Raw genomic sequence first — 24,179 nt, forward strand, 5'->3', positions numbered from 1 at the left:
TGTTTAGCCTTCTGAGCCATGCTTGGTGGTTGAAGTAGGAGCTTGCATCCTCACTGGAACACGAGTGAGTTGTTGAGTTTGGAGCCAGCTGTGAAAGTCAGGGCAGGCTTGCCCTGTGAAGCCAGCGGGCTTCCACGTGCTCTGGCTGACCTGAACTGGGAAGGTGGGGAGCCAGAGGTGGGGGCTGAGAAGGGCTAGGGCTGGAGGAAGGGAGCTGAGGAGGAGGAGGAGGAGGAGGCCAAAGAGGGCCTAGGAAGGAACCTGGACCCAAAAGGAAATGCACACTCAGATCTGGAGTCTGGTGCACCCAGAGCCCCTTCCGTGGGTGGCTTTGGGAGCCTTCCCCAGCCCCCTCTCCCCACCCACTTCACTGAGACTGCTTTATGTTCCTGTTCCCAGGAGGCAACTGGCACCGAGGGAGGCTGGAGCTAGTGGGGCGGCGCTCCCCACTTTGTGCCCAGAGCCATTCCAAAGGGTGTGTCCCAGCAGGGCACACACACAGTGATTAGGGGGAGGGAGGAGTGGCATTCACTGTCCACTGCAGGACCCAGCCGGTGGGCTGGACAGCAGCCAGCTCTCCCCAGGCTCTTGGCTGCAATATCATTGGCCCTGGCACCACCCATAGCCTACCCAGACACTCCTTCCAGTCCAGGGGCTGGAGCCCTGGCTAGGAGGAGCCGCCTGGGGGTAGGCTGGGCTGGGCACCTCAACTCTGCACACCCCTCCCTACAGCTTCCCTCCCACATCCCGCTCCAGCTGGGTTTGAAAAGGTGCTCCCATCCTTCCTCCTCTCCAAATCAGGCCCTGCCCTGTACTCTCTCCTTTCAGCCAGAAGCTGTACCCATAAACTGGCTCTACCCCATAGACCCCCTCCTGTCGTCTTAACCACTGAGAGAACCCTCTGAGCCAGGCCAGCTGCTGGCTTTCCTCAGTGACTCCCCTTCTTGCCTCCACTCCCACACCTGACATACCCTCCTCTTCTGCTCCCTGCAGCACCATCTTCCAGGCCAGATAGCCCCACTCCTCCTGGAGCCCTGTCCCTGTGAGCCTGCCTTACTAACTGCTCTGCAAAAGCACTGCCCTGTTCCTTATGCACCCACGGGGTGGTGGATGCACCTTGCCCCACTGTCCAGTCCGCCTGTGCTTTATCTGCCCCATAAGATGAGAGGCTCTGAGGTTGGCACTGCACTGCACCGCACCCACCCCACCTCCACCCAGGCCATTGAGGCAAACCCTTTATGGGCACTCAGCAAACACTTCTGGATTCATACTGATTCCATCCAGGTCATGTGTTGGCACCTTTACCTCCTGAGTCTGGGAGTGGAGTGTGGAGTTATGCTTCATTGGATATTTAACTAGTGCCTTTGTGGACAAAGGGATTTGACTTCTCAGTCTTTGGCTTGGGTGTTCCGGGAGTACCTGGTTTTTGATAAAAAGCTATGGAGTCATCCAATCTTGGAAACTGTCCACGTGCACTGATGAAGCACCCCTGCTTCTTCCCTTCAGCACCCAATTCCCTGACCTAGCAGCCTCTTCCCACCACACCCTGGCCGCCCGGCCTCTCTCTCCCCTCATGCATCGGTCCACAGCCCTCTTTCCACAGCATGCAAGGTCTGACAGATGCATTCTAGTCCATTGTGGAGACGCCTACTCCCCTGCCTGCAGCGGTGGGTATTTACAGTTTTAGAGGGAACCACAGAGACAGACCTGACCCTTCCTGCCTTCTTGAAGCAAGTTTGCCTGCCTCTCTGGGGCAGGCTTCCTGCAGGGCATATCCCAAGAAGGAATGAATCTGTAACATTGGAATTTCAGGTGAGGGGCACCTGTTGGAGGAGATAGTTTTGTCTGAACCATCTTTCTGGGGCTCTGCAAATCACAGCCTCATCCCTAGACCTTCATGGCCAACGTACCTTTGAGATTTACTTCTGGTTTCAGGATGCTTTAAGGCTCATGGCCTGCCCAGGAAGAGTGGCAGAGGCCACGGAAGGCCAAGCACCTCATTGGACTCCTTTGTTTTGTGTTTGTTTTCCATGACACCGGGGAAAGATAATCAACAGGAAAGATTCGCTCCCCTGGCTCTCCCCCCATTTCTGAGAACAGTCAGCAGAGGTGTCAAGGCGTTAATGGTTATTTCCTCCAGGTGACCAGTCAGTTCCAGGGTAAAAGAGGCCTGACAGCACCCAGCTGGCCAGAGCCTCCCAGGTGGCAGTTTTCAAGAAGGCTTGAAGGAAAGGTTTGTGTGAGGTTTGAAGGAAAGGCCTGGGAGAGGGTGTTTGGCGACACCTCTGTGATTGGTGGCTGGCCCACCCCGGTGTGGGCTGCTGGAACCTCCAGTTGGCATTTCTGAGTCAGCCTGCGTGATATGTGTGTTTGTTCGAGGGGAAGGGGTGTCTGTGGGTCCTACCCACAAGGTCTCATGACCCCCAGCGGAGGAGAAAGCTGCAGTTCTGTGGTTACTTCCTGCACTCCCTCTTTTTTTGTTACTTAAAGGATTGCTATGCAGTGTTTGATTTGGTTAAGTTACACTCACGACCCTGTAAGGAGAAAACATATAATTCTAGTAATTTTATTGGGCTTAGGTTTCAGGCAAATGGAAATAAAATTGCCTCTAAAAAGACAGACACGCTGAATTGAATAAAACAATAATAATAAAAAGCCTCCCTTGCTTTGAGATAAGTGGTAAGTCATTTTGTGAAGTACTAGAGAAAGGGGGGGAACCCACAAAAAACAAAACGGAGGAACCCGGGAGAAAAGAGGGGAAAAGAAAAGCAAGAAAAGCTCCTCCACCGCCCTTGCCTTTATTTCTGCTTTACCTTTTCCAAAGAGCTTAATTTGGTGTCATAAAGTGAAGCGTAAAGCGCGAGTGGTGAGATCGTCCTGTCCTGCGCTTGACAGTACAGGTGGACCAAAGGGGCTCCCGGCCAAATACTTCTGGTTGGAGGGAGGGGAGGGAGTGCTCGCTCAAAACCACTCCTGGAATGGCTTAACTCGCCCAGCACGAATCAATGACAACCTCCCGCCGGCTGCGGCAGGCTCCCCCGAGCAGCGCGGCCGCGTGGATTCCCAGCCTGGGACCCTGGCGGCGCTCAGGACACTGCCCGGGCACCAGCGCGGCGTCCCCTGGGCGGCCAGGTGGGTCTGCGTCGGCCTTGGACTGCCTCGAGGCTGGGATCGGGGCTCTGGGGAGCCCAGCGGCCGGGCCGTGGGGAGGGGGTGGGGAGGAAGCCCTTCCGGGCGGCCGGGAGAGCTCGGGCGCTGCGGGCATTCTCGCTGCACGCTGCGGGGACCCTGTGGCCGGGTGGCCGCGGGGCGGTTCCGGCTGGCGCGGGTGGCGGCGTCCGCAAGGCGTTCAAACCCCCGCCTCGCCGGAGCTCCTGCGGGGCGTGGGGCTGCGCACCTCCCCCGAAATAGGAGAGAGGATCTGGAACTCTGCAGAGAGCAACTCTCGCCGCTGCCCCATTACAGCTGGCCCACGCCAGCGGGCTCCTTTGGGGCGAGGGGCCAGCGGAAGGACCGTAAGGGCACTCGAGAGGGAGTTGCGGGTGTACATTGGTAGTTTAAATTGTCTCTCCCAAGAATGCTTGGTTCTCCCGAGCGTCAGATGAAAAACTTGGGGGCGCCTGGGAGGGGGGACAAAAGCCATGGCAACTTGGCTAAAGTCGAGGTCCGGCGATACGGGTAGAAATTAAAGGAGCGATTGGCAGAAGTCCAGCTCGGCGCGCGGCGGGAGTCCTGTCAGGTCCCTGGGCTTGAATCGCGGGCTGAACTGGGTGGGTGGGGGGCCTTTCCCTGAGCGCCAACCTGGGGGTGAGTGGATGGGGAGCACTCCCACCGGAGCAGGCGAGTCGAGCCGGAAGGCGAGTCTTCCAGCTCCGGAGGCGGCCCGGTGTGGGTGGCGCATAAGGACTGACCCGGTGCGTCCCTACTCCCGCGGGCCCCCGGGCCCGCGTCACCCTCTGGAGCGCCTGAGTTCCTGCAGGAGGGCGCAGCGGCCTCAGGGCTGGCCTGGGAAGAACGATGGAGAGAGCTTCCCCCCATCCCAGCACCCACAGCCCCCGCCGCCCACCCTGCACGTAGCATCGAGCGTCGTCTGGTGCACCACTCCGTGCTCTGTGGTGAGGGCTCCGGGGTCGTTCCTTTCTGTTCCTGGCTTCCGTTGTCCCGGCTGTGTGCTGACAGGCGGGTAGGCAGCGGGCGGCTGCCTTCTTTCTTTTAATAGCTGGTACCCAGCTCCACGCAGAAGGAAGCCCCACTCCAGCGACTTACTGGTCGGCTAGTGGTAGACCACTTCCAGTTCTTCTAAATGCAGAATTTTGCAAATGGAAAGGAAGTGATTGAAACAAGTGGGCAGTTTCTCCAGATGAGATGAAGATTTTTTTGGAAGGGGGAGGGGCGCGCTGGCTTGGAGGTGGTAAAGGCTCTGTCAGGTTCAAGTTTCAGCTCCACTCCCTCTGTCCCCCTTCTTTCACCCAGTTAAATCCTCTCTGGGCTTAGAAAGGTTCAGGAACCCCCACGGGGTGAAACTCTAGGAAAGGAAAGTAGCCCCAGTGCCGTCCTCCCCCTTAAGGCACAACGTGGGCTGCACAGACAAAGAACCCACTCTCCCAAAAAAGACTCATATTAGGTCACATCAGATATGAATCATTAGCCCCACTTTGCAGATGGGGAAACTGAGGCTCAAATGGATTAAGTACATTGTCCAGGTAGTAGCAGAGGCAGGATTCAAAGCCACTCATTGTACCCCACATGTTTTAGAATCTTACACTTTAATTGGGAGACAGGAATCACCCTGCTATAATTATAGTACAACAGAAAATAGTATGTGTTACATTTAATATTAACTTTTTTTGAATGTCATTATCTTTCCAAACAATCAGTCATTTATTCAACACTGTTGTATTGTTTACTGTATGTGTCCAGGTACCATGCTAAGTGCTGGGCATACATCAGTAAGTGAAATCACACTGGATCTCTGGCCTCTGTCAATGGGAATAGTAGTAATAGTGCAACCCTCAAAGGGTTGGATGAAGTGAGATGGAGCCCGGGAAGGAGCCTGGGAAGCATTGCTGCTGAGAAGCAGCAGGAGGAGGCCTGGATGTAGAGGAGGAGAGGGAGAAGGAAGGAGAGGAAGGACCGGGGAAGTTAAAATGACTGGAGTCTCCATGCTGCAGTTACCAGGACTTGTCCCTGGTTCAAGGGAATGCAGTGGAGTGCACACAGCACAGTCAGCCTCTGCCCCAAGTGCCCAGGAAGCCGTTTGAGCCCCTGCTGTTCAGATTATTCATTTAGGGTTTACAGTTATGGGTTTCAAAGAGTCTGCATTTTTGCCACATGCCAGCTGGAGGTGACAAGAAGCAGCTCAAACAGTTTCTGAGAGGACTGGCATCTCTTTGGATCAGTGCTGGCCAGACTGAGAACTGTCCCAGGGTGTCATCCTCCTGATGCATCTGCCTACTTCCTGGTGGCCAGGATGGCATTTTCATAGGACTCGAATTCAGCTTCAAGCGCCTGCCCTTAACCTTGGGGAGGGAAGCTTGTCCACATTCACAGGACTTGTTGGTAGCAAAGCCAAGACCAGAACCCAAGTCTCTAGACCATACATGGTTCACAGAGCAGCTCATCTTGGCCTTCTGGGGCGGTTTTAGGACTCAACTGAAAGACCCTTCATCCACTTACATCTCCACTTACAATGCCATTTCCTGAGAATCCTGTCCTCCTTCGTTTTAGCTGACCAGACATATCTGTCCTAATAGAATGGCGTTGGATGGATGTTTGAGACAGAGCAGCCATAAATAATCTGGGGCGTTTGGCTTGTTAACTCTCCTTCCATCCTGAATGGTGTAATAGGTGTAAGATAACTACCTCTAAAATTAACTATCACTTTTGTGAGGAAGGTGAACTGATAAATCTTGCCTTGAAGCTATTACCCATCTGAGTGATGCTCTGGGACTTTCCTTCCCCAGAATTGTTACCGACTCTTGCTAGAAGAATAGTTTGTTTCTTCTTCTTTTTCTTAAAAAAAAAAAAAAATCCTGGGTTTGAGGTCGCAAGATCATATTGCATACTACCTTGATGTCGTCTGCCAGAATAAAGGCATTTTCCCCCAATATTGAGATTATCAGCTTGATAAGGGCAGTGAGCACCCGCTGGCTGTCCTAGTGTTTACAGCAATTACACAGGTGTATAATTGCATGGGGATGTTTGTTTGCTCAGCCCTTGCTCAGCCAGGCAGCCCTACAGGTTGGGCCGGGGAGAGAGCTGTTCAGTTTATTTTCCTTTGGCTGGGAATTGTGGAGATGAATAGAGGGAGGGGAATCGGGTTGAGAGATTGTTGCCAAGAGCAATTTGGAGTCTCCTTCATATTAGTCAGAGATTGTGTTTTTCCTTTCTAAAGCCGCCTGTTTCATAGTAACTTCCATGGAGGATTTCTTTTCCATCTTGTGTGTATGTGCTTGTTAGTTTTGTTTGATTTTAACTTACTGCACTTCTCATGACATAGCAAAAAAAAAAATAGCGTGGGGAATGGGTGATGAAACAGGCCCTTTATATCATGCATTCTGCATGTTATTGCCTAATAAATTTGAATACTGATAGACCCTGAGGTATCATGATGGAGTGAAATGAGTAATTCCTTTGAAAGGAGAGTTTATCTTCAGTGGATGACTTTCAAAATTGCAGCATAATTTCACTTTCCCGCTGTACATCTTGATCCTGTGTTTAGATAAATAGGAATGCTTGCTCTCTTCTGTCATTTTCCCTTTTGTTCCATTTGGAAGGCCCCCTCCATGTAGGCCTTGCTTGGAAGGGGATCAGCTAGAGTGGGCCTCACTCCACCTCATCCTCACCCATGCACCTCCCTCCTCTATGCCGGAGGCCAGCTGGTGAGAAGGAGGCTCCCCCTGTGGGTTAAGAGCTGCCCCCCAATGGTGGCTTGGCTTGTGTGTGCATGGAGCACAGAACAGGAAAGCGTGCATGACCACAGGCTGCCCCTCCTAGGCCAGGAACCCCAGAGCAAGCTGTAATTCATCAGTCAATAACTGAGTCCATCCACTGAACAAATTGAGTGGAGCAACTCTGAGACTCCAAACTTGAAAAATTACCTAATAATGTGGTACACGATCTATGTCGGCTTTTCCAAATTAGATGCAAACCAGATGCAAATGTACATGTGACCCTCCCAAATGATATCATATAATTGGACTTGGCCTTCAGGAAAATCTGTGCTGCCTACACATATGCGTTGTACACGTACATGCAGGGCTATTGCTTTCTTGGCTGTGGATTCTGGCTGACAATTCTGTTCAGTTGTTTCTGGAGACAACAGTTTGGTCCACTGGTTTTTCTGGAGCCACTGGAAGAGGTCACTGGAGAGATGACAGTGGTCTCAGCTCCTGTTGACACTTGCCTTCCATAAGCCCTAGGGAAATCTAGCAGAGGCTGCGTCTATTAAATAGAACCTAAGTAATAGAAACTTTTCTAATGCTTGTTTTGTTTCTGTTTTTCTTAATAAAACAGTAAATAAGATTTATTGAAATGTAATTCACATGGCATATAATCTACCCATTCAAAGTGTAAATTCAATGGTTTTTAGCATATTTGCAGGGCTGTGTAACCATTACCATTATGAGTTTTATAGTATTTGATTACTCCAAAGGAAATACTGTACCCATTAGCAGTCGCTGCCCATTTCACCCCAATCCCCTGTCCTGGCTTACCAATAATCTACCTTTTGTCTCTATAGATCTGCCTATTCTGGACCTTTCATATAAATAAAATCAGATAATATGTGGTCTTTTGTGACTAGTGTCTTTCAACTAACCTACCACTTTTGAGTCATTAGCTTTGTAGCATGCATTAGTACTTCATTTCTCTTTATTGCTGAATATTCCTTGTGTGGATATACCATATTTTATTTACCCATTCCTAATGATATTTACCCATCATGGGTAAATCCATTTACCCATTATGGATATTTAGGTTGTTTCCATATTTGGCTTTTGTAAATAATGCTGTTTTGAACAATCATTTGCAAGTTTTTGTGTGGACCCAGATTTTCATTTCTTTGGGGTATATACCTAGGAGTGGAATTGCTGGTTCATATGGTAACTGGATAGTTACCCTTTGAGAAACTACCAGAATGTTTTCTTACAGTGGCCATACCATTTTACATTCCCACCAGCAGGTATGTATGTGATGGTTCCAGTTTCTCCATATCCTCACCAAGACTTGTTGATAATATGGCCTTTTTATTGTAGCCATTCTATTTTTAAGGGTTTATATGCTCAAGGAAACGGTAGCCAGGAAATATTCTGGGATCAGCTCAGTCATGCTTGCTTTCTATAGGTATAGTGAGAGCCATTCAGACCTCTTGAGCATCCTGCACACCCTGGTGTTTCCTTTGCATGTCCCGGAGCTCTATACTGAGCTTTCCCTCTATGTTCCTATAAGACATTGGCTTTGTATGGCTGGGTACTCTGTTTCATGCTGATATTTCAGCTCCACAATGAAATCATTTTATCCTAGTTTTATGCCTATGGGACTGACCAGAGTAACTAACTCTTAACAAAGACAAACTAGGAACTCACCTAGTTTGAAGACTACCAAATATTTAAAATTTTAAAAAAAATTATCTTTTCATTAGAACATCCTAAGTCCTGGTCATTAGCCATTCTATGGCATCATGTTCAGTGTAGCCAAACCTGAAGACCAGAAATGAATCCCAGTGCTTCCTGGAAGTTATTGTAATGGAGTTTGGCTTGTATGGCACAAGAGCAGCCTGGACTACACTCTGCTGTGAATGGACTCTTCACCATCAAATAGTGCTTAGTCCCTTAGTCCAGCAGTTTCTAAACCTGATTACATGTTGCAATCACCTATAAAGTCTTTTGAAAGATTACAGGCCAGGCACCATAGCCCACGCCTGTAATCCCAGCACTTTGGGACGTGGAGACAGGCGGATCACTTGAGGTCAGGAGTTCGAGACCTGCCTGACCTACATGGTGAAACCCTATCTCTACTAAAAATACACAAATTAGCCAGGTGTGGTGGTGAGCACCTGTAATCCCAGCTACTAGGGAGGCGGAGGCAGGAGAATTGCTTGAACCCAGGAGGTGGGTGTTGCAGTGAGCTAAGATAGGACCACTGCACTCCAGCCTCTGTGACAGAGCAAGACTGCATCTCAAAAAAATAAAAAATAAATAAAACATTATAGATACCCATGCCTACCCAAGAAGTACTGAAATTGAATCTCGAGGGAGGCCACCAGGTGCCTGCAGGTGATTGTGGTGAAGTCTGAGAACACTTTTTAACCTCTCTGTGCCTCAGTTTCCTGACTTGAAATGGGGAGTTGGATGGATTATGCTGGTGTTCTCCACAGGGATTCACACAGCTGGCTAAAGCACAACAGATCTGCATGGGTCTGGGTCTGCACAAAATTTTATTTATAAAAGAGGGCTTCTGCTGCTGAAAATGATTTAGAGAGCCCTTCAGCTTTGACCATGCTGAGTGTTGAGGACAATTTTCCCAACTTCTCAGAGGAGCAGAGTCGTATAAATGGCTGTTACTTGGTAAGACAGTCACACTCTTCAAGGGCAAGGACCAGATCACCCATGTTGTTGCCCTGGCTAGCTGTGTGCACAACTGTGATATAGTAGGATTGACCTAGCATCACTTTCTTCTCCCTTCCCACTCAGGTTCATCCCTGCCCACTTCCCTTGAAGCCCCCAGCGCTTTGCTCCTTTTCTTCTTTTCTTCTGTTATTATTTCTAATAGCAGCCCAGAATGTCATTCATTCATTCAACCAACATTTCCCAAACACCTCCTGTAAATGATAAAGTGACTGAAGCTCCATTTCTGTCCTCAGATAATGCACCAGCACATTTTAAGCAGAGAAGCAGCCTGAGGTTAATCTCTAGAGGTGCAATTTCAGGGCTCCTTGATTGGGATGAAGGAGAATTTTAGAGAGGCCTGCATTCACAGCACGTAGGTAAGGCGACTCCACCCCAACCCTGTCTGCAAGCTCTTTTCCTTCACCCTCTCCTACTGGGGCTCTGCCATCAGCAGGCTGCTCAGAAAATGCTTCTGTCATCCCTGGTCTCAGCCAGAGACTGCCCTCCTCCTCAACTCCCACCTGCTAGGGAGCAGGCAGGCAGAGGAGGGAAAGGGAGGGCCGGTTTATTCGGAGATCTGAGCTCCACACGCCAGCCCTTGGCTTCCACCCCATAACACTGACTGGACAATTCACAGGACAGCTGTGCTGTAAGGACTGAAATAATCACAGTTTATTAAAGCTGCCTGGGGGCGGGGAAGTGGGGTGGAGGAGAAACCAAGGGTCGCATTTCTGCCTTTCAACAAGAGAGAGGCCAGGTGAGGAAACTTGAGGCCAGGCCTCCATACAGTGGAGCCTCTCCCTACCTTCCAGGCAAATGCACACACCAGTGACATTAGAGACACTGCTTAGGGGTGTTTTGAAAGTTTTTTGTTTTTTGTTTTTTTAATAGAAGGAAAAACCTTGAAGTTTCACTTGAATAGGGATTAATGTCTCTGTGGGCTGGACCTGCAGAGGAGGGGAAATTCTAGAAGGGTGGAAGTTGCAATTAAAGGAAACGGGTCTGATCTGCCTCCGACTGATCAGGGAGGGCTCCTCAGTTGGCAGTTTTGAAAGGAACATGTTTGGGGTAGTTTTCTGAGCATTGCTGTGTTTTTCTTTGGACTTTCTCTGGGTGTGTGTGTGTGTGTGTGTGTGTGTCCTCAGTTAATACCTAAACTTTGGTTCTAACCAGGAGATGGGGACACTGGGAAGTTATGAAGCCACCCTGCGTGTGTCTTTGACCTTTGGTTTTTCCCCGCTCTCCTTTGGCAGTGTTTTTGGAGGACAGTGAAACAGACATTTGCAGCACACTTTTTTTTCCCCCTGGTATCTTCATGCTTTTCCTACACTGCTTAAATTCCTCTACCCACCCTCTGAGACCCACTCATCCAGGAATCTGTGTTCCAAAATCACCCCATCGGAGCTCTCAGCACCTTTTCAAACCCCTCACCTCATCCCCTCATTCTGTTGATCAAACCTGGTTATTAGGAAAAGCCAGTTATTTGCATGAATTCACATTAAGGTGTGGAAGAGACACTCACTACCACATGGTCCCCTTCTCAGAGTGTCTGTATTTGAAAGAGGAGGCTTACCAGCGCACACTTTTTTCTTCAAAAAAAAAATTATTTCAATAGCTTTTAGGGTGCAAGTGGTTTTTGGTTACATGGCTGAATTATACAATGGTGAATTCTGAGATTTTAGGGCACTGCTCACCCAAGTAGTGTACATCGTATAGGATATGTAGTTTTTTTTTTATCCCTCATCCCCTTTCTACTGTCATCCTTCTGAGTCTCCAGTGTCCATTATACCACTCTGTATGCCTTTGCCTACCCATTGCTTAGCTCCCACTTATAAGTGAAAACATTTGGAATTTGGTTTTCCATTCCTGAGTTACTTCACTTAGAATAATGGCCTCCAGCTCCATCCAAGTTGCTACAAAAGACATTATTTTGTTCCTTTTTATGGCTGAATAGTACTCCATGGTGTATGTATGCCACGTTTTCTTTATCCACTCATTGGTCGATGGGCACTTATGTTGGTTCCATATCTTTACAATTGTGAACTGGCCAGCACACATTTCTAATGGTGGAACTCAGGCACGAGGAAAAAGCAAAGTCAGACATGGGCCGTGCATGGGGCCGGTTCTTTATTCGGGGAAGGGGACTTCCTAGACCACTTTAATCATGCCACATTTTTTTTTTTTTTTTTTTTTTTTTTTTTTTTTTTTTTTGAGACGGAGTCTCGCTCTGTCGCCCGGGCTGGAGTGCAGTGGCCAGATCTCAGCTCACTGCAAGCTCCGCCTCCCGGGTTCCCGCCATTCTCCTGCCTCAGCCTCCCGAGTAGCTGGGACTACAGGCGCCCGCTACCTCGCCCGGCTAGTTTTTTGTATTTTTTTAGTAGAGACGGGGTTTCACCATGTTAGCCAGGATGGTCTCGATCCTCTGACCTCGTGATCCGCCCGTCTCGGCCTCCCAAAGTGCTGGGATTACAGGCTTGAGCCACTGCGCCTGGCCCTAATCATGCCACATTTCTAGCCACTTGTGAGGCCGGTGCATGGGAACAGCCTGGCAGGCAGCTAAATGGAGAGGAGGATGAAGGGCCAGAGTGAGGGCACCTTGCAGGGAACAGTCAGTTCGGGGCATTGCAGGGAGAACCAGGAGCTTCCCAAAGGTCAGGCTGAACTGGACAGGCCAGAGGCTGATGTTCAGGCTGGCAGGAGTGGTTTCCTGTAGGCCTGTGGATTTCTTCAAGGTAACAGTAGGTATGACCCAGGGAATGTTGGGAACAAATGGAGCGAACACAAAGATGGAGCTTACGGGGTCCTCCAGATGACTCAGGCCTTGGGGAGGAGGCCCCTTGGCTGGGCTGGGTGGCCTCTGGCCGGCCCTTGTGTACATGCAGCTGTGGGGTTCTCAAATCCACTGTCTCTTTCTCCCTCCCTTCTCCCACCACTGCTCCCTGCCGAGGGGACAGCTTCTCTCCATGTTCCCTCCCGTCCCTCCTCTCCCACTCCTGTGGCGCACCCTCTGAGTGAACCTGGCCTCCAACTCTTGGAAGCTTTTCCAATAACACAGTAGTGAACTCTCTGCAGCCCCAGGCAGAGCAGAGGAGCTGAGCGTCAGCCAACCCCAAAGCCCACGCTGGGATGAAAGGCCGAGTGAGCCTCATGTGGGGGGAGCCAAGGGGAGAACAGTGGGGCCCTTGGAGGAGAAACGCTGGCCCACAAGGCCTTCCTCACAACCAGTGGGTGCCATCGAAGGTGATGCCTCATCAACAAGGACAAAGCAGCACCTACTGTGTGTGGGCCCCATGCTGACCCCTGTAGGACACCCATGCAGGTCTTTGGCCCCTGCCTTCTAAAGGGTCGTCATCCATTTAGCCAGGTAAGACCAAAAGTAAAAATGAAGCAAGGTTCTATAGAATCAGGCATGACACTCAGCTGAGTGGTACAAGAGAGATGGTGCTGTTCAATGTCAGAGCAGACGGAGGAGGTCTCGACCTAGGGCTTGGGGTGCCTTCAGGGAAGTGCTCTGAGCTGGGACTGATGATGAAGCAGTGTGGCACAGCCTCTTAGCACCTAGGCTCTGGAATCAGGGCCTGGTTCAAGTCCTACCTCTGTCATCTGCAGGTTCCGTGGCCTTGGACTAGTTATTTAACCTCTCTGTGCTACAGTTTCCCCATTTGCAAAATGGGGATGGAGCCTCCTAGGGTTGATGTGAAGACTGAATGAGGAAAGCCATCAGTGCCTGGCCTGTTGTGCACACTTCATAAGTGGTGGCCTTCACCATTTGCACAGAACCTTCTCTGAGCCACACACATCTTTCTTCATTGCTCTTGCCCTTGAACCTTGAAGGTTCTCTCTCCCCTCCTGCTTTCCTCCTCCCTTACCCATCTCTATTTCTTTCACTCCCCCTTCTTCCCTGCCCTAAGGCTGCAGATGGTCACTCTGACCTGGGCCCAGGCAGAAAGGTAGAAGTCATTTTCTGTGTTTCCTGAGGCCAGCAAGACTTTAGATCCTCCACACAAATGCTCAGCCTTACAAGGAACCCCAAGAGGATTGCCCCTTCCAGGTTGAAGAACTCCACAAACTCAGCATAGAGCTCTGGTCTTCCCCCCTTTCTCCCAGCACACACCTCTCCTCAGAGGGATTGGTGAAACCCAAAGCAATGGAAGTGTCACATGCCACTCAAATAACAAGCCTGGTTCATCACAATGGCCCACCGCAAGCAGGTGTCCCCATGTAATGAGAAGCCGATGAGGGCATCTCCCCCAGGGAGCTAGAATGGGTTGAAATTTTTGAGACCAGCTAAGCAACACACTGTGGAAGGCAGGACAGGCTGGAGTCCACAATCAGTTCCAGGTGATTGAATTCAAGAGCCACTGGGGGTCACACTGTCTAGGGCTGTCCTCAGAGCCCCGCTCTGATAAGGACAGAGGAGAGTGGTGCCCTGGGCTGTCTTCAGGCCCCAGGGTATCAGAGGGTATATTAAAGACACAGGTGTTCTGATGTGATTAATAAGACCTTCCTTAAACCTGTCTATGACAAAATCCTGGTCTGCTCTTAGACTAACTCATTTACCAATGATAGTGAAGAATTATCTCATAATGGATTTTTTAAAGTAATTATTCCCAGAGACTGAGAACAGGTGATAATAACAGGGAAAGTCAGCATGAGAGGTAATAAAGGAAAATAGGAAATACCTGTATGTAAATTTTTGAAATGCTATCCTTTGAAGAAATCAAATGATATAAAAAATGATGTATCCCTGAAGCATAGTCCTGGCCAAATGTGCAGCACTCCCTGGGAGCCTGACTGCGCGGTGCGCTGTGTTCTCTACTGACCTTGCCGCCAGCATGCCAGCTCCCCTTCTCTTGGCAGGGCCCTTCCAGGATCACTTGCCCGAAGCACAGTAGGTAAAGAGAGTTGCACGATGATATCTTGCCTTCTTCGAATGCATGGCTAGTGACCTCAGTGCAGCCACACCATACCAGAGTGTATATGCTGTACAGTATCTCCTGGGGCTACCTAGGCAGGGTACCTGCCCTAGATCACCTTGTCTACTGGGGCCACCTAATGAGGGGCAAGGCAGACAGTGTTAGGACATCAGAAGCCCTCCTGGTCTAAAAGTTCTTCCCTGGTGGATGGTGGACCCAGAATATGAATCTGCCTGACCCCCAAGACCACACTGTCTCCACAGTGCTTCATTGCCTCTCCAGCCATCATATTGTTATGGCCAGCACCTCTGTTATCCTTCCCCTGCCTGCTGTAGTCTGGGGAACAGGGTTAGCAGAATCCTGAAACATGGTGTAAGTTGCCATTTACACCATGGCACAGAGGACTGTCCATGCACCCCATGATGGGGGCTCCCTAGCAAGGCAGCCAGACACCAGTGGCTCAAGGGTGCAAAAACAGATGTCTGTAAGACAGCCAGAGGGAGACGCACCTTTCAGGGCTGGGGCCACCTTATTCCTAGGGACACTATCTAGTCCAGAATTCCATTCAGGAGTGAGATCCCTTCCATGGCTTCCACAGCAGAAGCCCTTACTGGATAAGAATCCATTTAGATATGAGTTCCAGCCTCAGTTCACCCACTTTCTTTTTTTTTTTTTTTTTTGAGACGGAGTCTCGTTCTGTTGCCCAGGCTGGAGTACAGTGGCCGGATCTCAGCTCACTGCAAGCTCCGCCTCCCGGGTTCACGCCATTCTCCTGCCTCAGCCTCCCGAGTAGCTGGGACTACAGGCGCCCGCCACCTCGCCCGGCTAGTTTTTTTGTATTTTTTAGTAGAGACGGGGTTTCACCGTGTTAGCCAGGATGGTCTCGATCTCCTGACCTCGTGATCCGCCCGTCTCGGCCTCCCAAAGTGCTGGGATTACAGGCTTGAGCCACCGCGCCCGGCCCATTCACCCACTTTCTAACTGAGTCACTGTGGACTTCTTGGAACTTCTGAGTCTCAGGTTGTTTATCTGTTCAGTGGGATAATCATAGCTGTCCTCTGAGCTGATGAGAAGATCAAAAAGATAAATTATGCGATATGTCTAGCACACAGTAGCTATAATTTTGAAAGTAGTTTTTGACTCAGAGCTCCCATGCAGCAAACGTCTGCCCCTCCCCTGCTTCCCAGTGGCCCCTGCATTCTGCCTGTGACCATGGCGTTTCTCCTGCCACAACTGATGAAAGCTGAGGGTGTGGCTCAGCAGTTGCTGCTCCTGCCTTGATCTGGCCCTAGACTCCATCCTGGCTGTCCCAACTGGCCACTGCTGCTGTCCTCAGAGCAGAGAGGTGGAGAGAGGGAAAAACTGCAAAGGCCTTTCTCCCAACCAGTGTTAAAATTCTGCCTATCCATTCCCAAAAGTTGTCCTTGCTTTCCTGCTTTCTCACCCACCCCTGCTCTTTGAGGAACTGCAGCCCCCTGGGCTGGCTCAGATAGCACTTCACAGACACCAAACCAAAAATGCCAGCCAGCATCCTATGAGGATTCCCGGATCTCAGCTACCTGAGGGTGAGTGCTCAGCCTTACTCTCATGGTGCTGGAACCATTCAGCCCACCATCTCCAAACTCCTGCAGTGCCCAGAGACCCTGGTAATCCTCACACAGGTCAGAACAGCAGGGACGGGGTTGGGGGTGGGGGGCATTTGCAGATTCACCCCACCCCCTTCCAGCTGGCTCGTCTGAAGTGATAATGAACTTAATATACAATAAACAATAACTGAGTAGTAAAAGCATGTGCAAAAGGTAATTAGTAACAAAATACCATGGTCCTCAAAGGTAGTTGGTTGCATTTTGCTTGGCTCTAAGGACTGTGGTGCAGATTCTATTCCAGCATGTGCTGTTGACTTCCAGGAAAGGTACCTGCTACTCAGTGTCTCATAACATGTTCACATGAGGGACCCATTCCCACCTCCTCCCATTTCAGGCTTGCCCGAGGGTTGCAGTCAGGCAGACAGACTGCAGGCTTTGCTTGGCTTTTTCATCACCTCCAGATAATTCGACATTTCTAGGTAGAGGTCACCATGCCCCAAAGTAACTAATGCCAATTAAAGGGGCCCAGCCTGCCGGGAGAGTTGGGGAGATAGTACCCAGCCTGTGATCCCCAGGTTGTGGGGTTAACGTGACAACTGAAATGATTCCTCGCAGAGAGCTTTGCCTTAATTGGCATTTTTCCTGGCTGGCTGAGCCCTGCAGGAAAGAAACCATCTCACTGTCCCCAGGCTACATCACCTCCTGTCCATCAGGAGCCCCAAAGCTGAGCATCGAACATAAAATATGAGAGAAACAACCCTTCACATTAATAAAAACAGATTGTAATATACATGTTTGTGTTTACAATCTCATTAATAAAAACATACATGCTCATTTCTAAGGAGAGCTCTATTATAAGGATGCATCCTGCAGCACTTATTTCTATATTCACCATTCTTACAGTGCTCAGAGCCCGAACTACACAGTTAACCCTGAATGTTACCATATAACTGACTTTTCAGTATCATCTTCTCTGTTTGAAAGGCTGGATTCTCTGGGCAGCCGACCAGGAAGCAGTTTAACATGCAGGATGTTTGTTAGGAGTGTTCAAGGGTTCAACTCCTGCAAAAGGCAGGGGGAGGGAGGGAGACGCTGCAGCAATGCCAGCCCTACCACTTATGCCAACCCCACAGGGACCTCTGGGGCTGAAAGGGCCTCTTCAAGTTTGTCCCAGTTTGGGCCAAAATGCCCAGGCCTCTGATGCCCTGCATAGTCATTGAATGTGCAGTTCTTGGAAGGCGTGACTTTGGGCCAGGTGGCTCTCTGCAACCCTGATGGGGCTGTCCTGAGCTGAGGGCTGAATGCTGACCTTGCTCCCAGCAGCTGGGGTCACTATCTGGGTGGCTCATCTCTGTGCCCTCTGCAGCCTGGAGTGGCTCATTTTTCTCATTCGTTTGTAAACTTCCTAGAGGGAGGAAGTATATCCTATATTGCTTTCTCTGTCCCCCTTTCAACCCCTAGCATAGAGCTGAGCACTTGATGGGTGATCACAAAGCAACCAGTGATCCACGTGGAGGTACCGCCATAGGTGTCAGGCTTGCTTGCTCTCTGTGTCTGTGGGCAGATCACCCACGTGCCCACAGCTGCCAGGAGGGAGATGCTACAGCCCAAGGTGTCAGCCCCCTCCAGACAGAGCCCCAAGGACAGGTTCGACCAGCCCCATAGATCCGCATCCCCTCCTGCAAGGAGTCAGGGTCCAAGAGGGAATATTTCAACTTCCTTGTGTGTGTGTTGGGAGCAAGGGGCAGTTAGAGTGCATGCAGTACATAAGCAGCTCCCATCTGGTCTGTTAATTCACTCATCCCCTCATTCATTTGTTTGCTGAGCAGCTACAATGATGCTAATACAGTGGAGGCTCAGGTGTGGGTAGCTCTTCCTCCTCCTGGGGTGGACTGAATATACAGCAGGACAAGAATCCCGGAAGCCCAAAGTAGCTGGTTCATTCACTGGGAAGGCCACTCCCCACCACCTGAACTCCAAACTTGCATTTTGCTGCCCATTTCGGATACTTCTCCAGAGTTTGTTGTAACATATTAAGTCAGTAATCACAGGAATTACTGTGATTCCAGCCCTCACCAGCCTCAGCTGCTCTTGGCCTTCTCAGAAGTATTGGCAGCAACAATGTGGCACCATGAATTTAATGGTGCCTCTTGCTTAGAGGCCCCTTATACAGGGAGCTTGCACGTGGGCAGGACAGAATAGCAACATGGACTGGGTTCTGAGGCCCTGAAGAACTGTGCTGCCCACACCTCTGTGCCCACACTGGGCTGTGCTGGCATTGCTATTGGTCCAAGATCTCAGTTTCCATAGCCTCTGAGAGGTTTGGTCACGGCAACATGAACAGCCAGATCTAGATGGCTCCAAGCTCAGCTTGCTCGGCTGCAGGAGCCTGGCACCTCCTCCCCACACCTGCAGGAAACCTTCTGTAATGACTGTAAGTCACCAGGGACTGCAGCATGTCACTGAGCCGCAGGCACAGGTCAGTTCAGGCCTTAATACTGTATCCACCACATCTGTAGGTCTCTGCTGCTGCTTGGTGAAAACGCTGTCTCCCCTAAAGCCATCCTGAGCCCTTGGGACACTAGAGCCACTCTGTGCCCAGCACAGCCTTTGCCCTCTCCCTGCACCCACTTTGTCATCAGGGCCTGGGTCGCCCACAGTGCTCAGCCTGTCTCCTAAGCCCTTAATCCACAGTTGAAAACCTGCTTCTCAGGCCCGGTGATGACTCACACCATCAGTCTTGCTGTTTCCTACTTGTACCCAGCCTCTCATTCAATTCAAAAGCCTTCTTGTGAATTGCTGCCCATCAGTTTTCATGCTGCTGAATCCAGAATCCCATTTGCCCTGGGGAGATACCCTCCTAGAGCCACTGTTACTGCAGGTATGTGCAAATGGGAGGCATCTCATCCAGGCTCAGAGGGAGCTAAGAAGTGGATACAGGGGCAGTAAAGTGTGGGAGCTGGGAGTATTTCTAGTGTGTGCATCGCTTCAATTTCCCTTTAATATTTTGGTACAGTAAGTGCATTTTAATAAAAAAAGAGTATTAAGCCATTTGAAAAGAGTTGTATAAGTTTCGAGACACACAAGAGCAGCTGGGACAGCATCCTGTCCCTGGGCTCTGATGACAGTGGAGGGACACAGGCTAACTGTGAGACACAGTCACACGATGCCTGACAGTTGCTTATGCAATGGTTTTGCCACCAGATGGATATTCCACCTCCTCTTCCTCCCCCACCCACAGTTCCTGGGTTCTGGCCTGCTGATGGCCTGGATCTCTGTCTTTGAGGGACAGCTTTCTTTCAACTGAGTAGAAGACTGGGAATAACAGTGCTCATGGGCATGGCTCTGCAGGGAGCACAGAAGTAGGCATGAGAAGTGGCTGCCTTCCCCAAGACCAGGGGCAGCTCTGGGGGGCTGTGCCCACCTGGAGTCCTGGCAGAGACTCCTGAGGCACCCACTTACTCTTTTGGCACCTCCCAAAATCTGTCGGCCTCCTGTGGCCATGCTCCTTCCCTTCAGGGCTGGTGTTCCAAAGATGTAAGTGTGCAAACTGACCTTGCTCCTTCCCGGCACCCTCTGCAGGCAAGGCAGGCAAGGCTTGGAGGTCTTGTGTGAATGATGGCAAAGGAGCTGCTTCATTTCGTCTCCAAGTGAATGGGGTTGTGCAGACCTACCTGCTGGGCGACAGCTTAGAGTCTCTTTGCTTCCCACTTTCCTTCCTCCCCCAGCATCCACTAGTTCCTAGACACATCCCTGTCCTGCTAGCACTAGTTCCTACACACATCCCTGACCTCACCCCCCGCTTTTTTTTTTTTTTCTTTTTTAGACGGAATCTCGCTCTGTCACCAGGCTGGAGTGCTGTGGCGCCATCTCGGCTCACTGCAACCTCCGCCTCCCAGGTTCAAGTGATACTCCTGCCTCAACTGGGACTACAGGCACCCACCACCATGCCCAATTTTTGTATTGTTGGTAGAGATGGGGTTTGCCATGTGGGCTAGGCTGGTCTCAAACTCCTGACCTCAAGTGACCCGCCCGCCTCAGCCTCCCAAAGTGCTGGGATTACAGGCATGAGCCACCACGCCCAGCCATTACCTGACCACTTCCTTTGCCTCCACGGCTGCCTCTGAGGTCCAGTGCCCTCAGCTCCCACCACATCTCCTGTCACCCTGCTTCTGCTCAGAGCCTTCCCACACACTTTCTTCCTCAGAGTCATCTTTTAAAGCAAGTAGGATCTGTCATTCTGCTGCTTCCAACTCCTCGATGGTTCCCCATTGTAATTAGATTGGGTTTCAAATTCCTTACTGTGGCCCAGGGTCTTGCTAGTCAGAGGGCTGTCCCCAGGGAGCAGCATCTTGCTCTCTACCTGGAAATGTAGCATCTCAGACCCCACCCCTAGACCGACTGATCAAAATCCCTGGGGTTGTGTGTGCATAACAGTTTGAGAAACGCCAGCCTAAGGGACCCTCTGTAGTCTGTCCAGCTTGTCCCTTCACCTCATGCCAACCAACACACTCCAGACTCAAAGTGCCTTCTGTCAACCCCCGCTATTGAAGTACCTCACCCCAAGCCACTTACAATTTCATTCCTGTTTCATTTTCTCTGGAGGGCTCATTGCCATCAATGAGATTGTCATTTATGTTGGTATGTCCTCACCAAAGTGTCTGCCAGGCCTATCACAGTCCTGGAGCTCAGGGGAGACCCAAAGAAACCAAACCACATTTGCCAGGCACCCAGGATGGACCTAAGCAAGCTGTCTGGGCCCACCAGGAGTTCCTGGTTGGGCCAGGAGGACCTGTCTGTCACACGTGAACTATGATTCAAAATGTAGACATATAGTCTTCAAGTAATAATAATATTTTAAAAAGACAAAAAGTAGATATACATTTTGAATGAGAATACATATGAGAAATGCCCCCATTCCCCCAAGTACACTTGGTTGGAAAATGAGAAGGAAAGGGAGGTGCCTGGTGGTTTCAGGGAAGGAATGTGTGGAACGCAGGTCTTCCACGAGCGTGGGGCTGGCAGTAGGAACAAAGACTCGCCTGCCCTGGGCTTGGGCTTGTGTCTGCTCTGGGCTTGGGCTTGCGTCTGCACTGGGCTTGCACCTGCAGAGGGCTTGGTGTTCTGGCTCCTTCTCACCTGGTAGAAACAATTTATCAGTCTTCAAAGATTAAGAAGATCAGGTGCCATTGTTTTTCATCTCATCAACCTAGATGCGAACAAAGTAATGGAAGAAATAATACCCTTTAGTGTAGAGTCATGGTTCTCAAAAGTGTGTCCCCTCAACCAACAGCAGCATCATCATCTGGGAATCTGCTGGAAATGCAGAGTCTTGGGACCCACCGTGAACCTACTGAATCAGAAACCCTGGGGATGGGACACAGTGATCTTTGTTTTAACAAGCCGTGCAGGTGATTCTGATGAACACTGAAGTTTGAGATTGATAAATTTTTTTATTTATAAAATAATTTATTAAAGAAAATTTAGAAAAATCACAAAAGTAAAAGAGGATTAAAGCATCAGTAATTCTACCACTCAGAATAAGCTCCTTAGGAATCCACATCAGGCAGAAAGACAAAAAAGAAAGAAAGAACTCAAATTGATATTGTTAATGTTTTGATGTAGCTTTGCAGCCTTGCAAAAAAATATGTATAATTTTCTTCACTTTATAAAATTGAGGTTATTCTGGACGTTATGCTGCTTTTATCACTTAGCATTTTATCTGAGCATTTCCTAATCATTCGTAGAAAGCCTCATTTTAACTTAGGTTGCATACTATTCACTCACACTAATGTACTACATTAGCTATATATTTGGGTAATATTCTATTTCCCCTAATATAAATGGCACTAGAGTGAATATTCTGGCTCAGGAACACTGATTGTTTTCTTAGGATAAGAAAGAGGAAGAACAAGTCAAAGACTAAATATTTCAGGTTTCTTAATGAACTTCTTACTATTAAAGTTTTAAAACATATGTATGTATTTATAACATATACAGCCAAAAAGTTAATATATTAACCCTATAAAAAGAGCTTTCATATCCTTCAAGGCATACATCTCAGTGGCACAAAAGAGGAAAAGAAAATGACAACTCAGGAATACAGGATTACCTATGGCAAATGATCAGTTCACATATAAGAAAAGGTTGATCAGGCTAGGGGCAGTGGTTCACGCCTGTAATCCCAGCACTTTGGGAGGCTGAGGCAGGTGGATCGGTTGAGGTCAGGAGTTTGAGACCAGCCTGGCCAATGTGGCGAAACCTCCTCTCTGCTAAAAATACAAAACTTAACCAGGCATCATGGTGTGCGCCTGTAATCCCAGCTACTTGGGAGGCTGAGGCAGGGGAATCACTTGAACCGGGGAGGTGGAGATTGCAGTGAGTCAAGATCGTGCCATTGCATTCCAGCCCAGGCAACAGAGTGAGACTCTGCCTCAGTGAAAAAAAAAGAAGAAGAAGAAGAAAAGATTGATCATCATTATTAATGAAAATACTGAAGTTAAAAGCTCCAAGATGCCTTTTTTTAACTCATCAATTTCACGAAGCTTTGTAAAGAAATTAGAATAGCCAGGGCTGACAAGTAAAGATATAGTGAAGTGGATATGCCCACCCATCTCTTGCGGAAGGAATAGAAATTGGTGCTGTCTTTCTGGGGAACTGTTTGGTATGTTTTACTAAAGATTCGTTCTGCTTGAGTAGCTCATTAGACAACATAAAGGCTCATCCCAGAGCAATGTTCTGTGAGATGGAACACGTGATTTTTTGTATGGTAAAAAGAGCTACCTCTGGCTGAGGGCATAGGATGCTCCAGACCCTGTTTTAAGTGTTTCACTGATGTTAACTTATTGAACCCTTACAACCATCCAGGGACGGGCTGTTTATTATTCCCATTCTGTAGATGAAAAAAGGAGGCAGAAGAGGTCGAGTAACCTGCCTAAGGTCACATAGCAGGAAAGTGGTTGAGCTAGTACTTCAACCCATGATCTCTCTCTGACACCCATGCTCTAACCTCTATGCCAGGCTGCCTCTCACTATGGCAGGAACTGAGACAGTGAGATTAAGTGAACCTCCTGAGCCATCCAAGACTTCCACTTGTCCCTCAGCTCAGCATTTATTCATATCTCTCCATTAACCCCCATCTGCCCACCTTGGCTGTAGATTCTAGTCTATCCTGCCTCCAAAACACTCTTTTCATTTTGAGGCATCTAAATTTCAGATAATGATAGGAAAGGCACATGGTTAATAAAGAAGAGAAACCTTGCTTTGTCCACGAAGGGACTGGTATGTTCTGATATATCCAGTTTTGCTTGAAAATATGTGTGGTTTCTTTGGTTGTTGGGTCCTTGGGGATGGTTGAGGGTGGGCAGCAGGTGCCAGTATTCACAGTTCTAACCACGCCCAGCCCAGCCACATTGCTGGAACCTCCAGAGAGGTAAAAATGAAGTCCATTCTCAGATCATAGCTTGCCCTTTAGATGCCCAGGTGTATGCTAAGTGCCATGGGAGCTAGGAAAGAATTATAACATAGAGCCTCTGCTCTTGAGGAATATGGTGCCCTTATGCACAGGGCAGACCTATACTGATAGCATGACAGGAGAACTAGTTGGCCTGCCTGATGCAGGCCCTGTGCTTTCTCCATTTGGTCTCAAGCCTTCTGGTGGGGTTAACCAGGAAGGGCCTCCTAGAGGAGGTCTGCCCTGAACTGGGCCTTGGAGGATTTCAACAGCAATAGATGAGGAATGACAGAGAGGGCCCAGGACCAGGCAAGCAGTGGCCAGGACAGCCAGCAGAGCTGAGGAGGCCCCCCCAAGCAGTTGGCAGGAATATAAGAGAGCTGTGTGTGCGGAAGGAGGGGGCAAGCAGGCCAGGGTAGGAAAGCCAGCACCGTGCGATTGGTTTAGAGACTAGAGGTGGCAGTGACAGAAAGCAAGCTCAGCAGAGACTGCCCTGAGGACTGGAGAGAGAAGGTGGCCTTCAGCATTTGGTGTGGATGCATGGGATGGCTGTCCAAATGCCATCACTGGTAGGTCCTGGGAAGAGGCTGCTGATTAATATTGATACATTCATCTA

At 49.5% G+C, this 24,179-nt stretch overlaps 1 protein-coding gene across 5 annotated transcripts in view; it reads left to right on the top strand.

The window, feature by feature from the left end:
* Positions 1-24,179, top strand: part of ZBTB7C (zinc finger and BTB domain containing 7C) — a 376,979-nt gene that overhangs the window by 265,012 nt on the left and 87,788 nt on the right. Inside the window, exon 1 of one of the 5 annotated variants that reach the window (XM_017862299.1) lies at positions 2,784-3,132. The exons of the other annotated variants lie outside the window; for them this stretch is intronic. The gene's annotated coding sequence lies outside the window, so the exon portion shown is untranslated. Of the gene's footprint in view, positions 1-2,783; positions 3,133-24,179 lie in introns of those variants that run through there. 5 annotated transcript variants of the gene reach the window in all.

The sequence above is a fragment of the Rhinopithecus bieti genome, unplaced genomic scaffold, assembly GCF_001698545.2.
Source record: "Rhinopithecus bieti isolate Rb0 unplaced genomic scaffold, ASM169854v2 scaffold_57691, whole genome shotgun sequence".
Taxonomy (NCBI): domain Eukaryota; kingdom Metazoa; phylum Chordata; class Mammalia; order Primates; family Cercopithecidae; genus Rhinopithecus; species Rhinopithecus bieti.